Genomic DNA, 1,469 nt, shown 5'->3' with positions numbered 1-1,469 from the left:
TGGCTTTGATAGGTCTCGTTATCAGGCTTGGCCGAGTTCGTGTAGCCATGTTATAACGTGAGCCTCTGAGCATGTTGAGTCTCAAGCCATGAGAGTGCTTGGATCAACCTCTGAACACGCTTAGACTTTAGCCTTTGACTTACATAGGGTGCACAGTTTGATGACCGTCATTGTCATGTTATGTTCTTGGTTCCATTTCAATAGTCCCTCACCTTAGACCATCACTGTCATGTTCTATCCTTGGTTCCATTCCAGTAGTCTCTTACCTTGCCTTCATGGGGGGATGTTAGAATATGAAGCCAAGTTGAGTCAGTTTGGTGTATTCTAGTGTGAGTTCTACTCTATTGTGTTCTATGGATGCCACCTGTCATATTGGGAGTTATCCCATATGCATAGGTGTTCATATGTGTGTGTGTGCTCTTATATAAGAGTTGTACTTGTCTAGTGTTAAATCAATCAAGTATCAAGCTACAAGCTCTTTGGTCTACATGTGAGTACTCTCATTTTTGTTCATTTCTCTAGTTATTTCATTTCCATTTCATTATGTCTCCTTTTGAGTATCACTTCCTCCGTCCCTAGCCTACCCTCTCTCTCTCCCTCTTTCCACCATGTTCCTTAAATTTCTCCATGGTAAAAACCATAGTATAATTTATGAATTAAGCAAGCTTTAAGATAATTCACTTTACAATTCTCATTGCCAACCACATTTATGTAAATGTGCACAACAGGGTCGAGAATACTATATCTCGCATCATAAGTCATCCAAGTGTATTCCTCAAGGTTGCCAACATCCTTTTTCGTAAAGTCATGCCCAAGATTCTACTTGCAAATCCAATGGAGAGATGTGCCAGCTCACCTAGCACCATCACAACCAAATGAAAGTTTTACAGCACACAATTGTTACACATGTCACCCTATCTAGAGTAGCATAAATCGACTCATGCCATTATTACATTGCAAAAGTAATTAAAGGTTGGCATTCAATGCTAGCACACAATTGTTATACATGTCACCTTATCTAGATTAGCATAAATCGAATCATGCCATTATAGCATTGCAAAAGTAATTAGAGGTTGTCATTCATAAATTTTCAAAAATAATCTAAGGTTCATTGAAATAGAAAGGAAGATAAATGTTAAAAGGCTGAAAGTATTTTCCAAAAGAATTCCAAAGGAGATACCCTTGTTCTTGACATGCTTGTTTATTTAAGCAAAGGACCCACTTTGTTTGGAGCTAATGATCCTTATGAATGGATCATATACTCGTTTATATAACTAAGACCCTATTCTCATCTAATATATATATCAACTATATAGTAAAAAATATTTCAATCATGAAGTAAATTTTTTCCTCTCTTATCCTTTACCCTATTATCAACTAAGGTGGAAATCCATACTTGTCTTATGCATTACAAGCAAGTTTTTCAGAGGAGGGAGGAAATTCCAAGTGAAGTCTTGTAAGATAAACAA

Source organism: Dipteris shenzhenensis, chromosome 27 (genome assembly GCF_047967505.1).
Source record: "Dipteris shenzhenensis isolate YYH24624 ecotype China chromosome 27, Dip_SZ_1.0, whole genome shotgun sequence".
Taxonomy (NCBI): Eukaryota; Viridiplantae; Streptophyta; class Polypodiopsida; order Gleicheniales; family Dipteridaceae; genus Dipteris; species Dipteris shenzhenensis.
The sequence above is the reverse complement of the archived record's forward strand: the minus strand, read 5'-3'. Positions refer to the sequence as shown.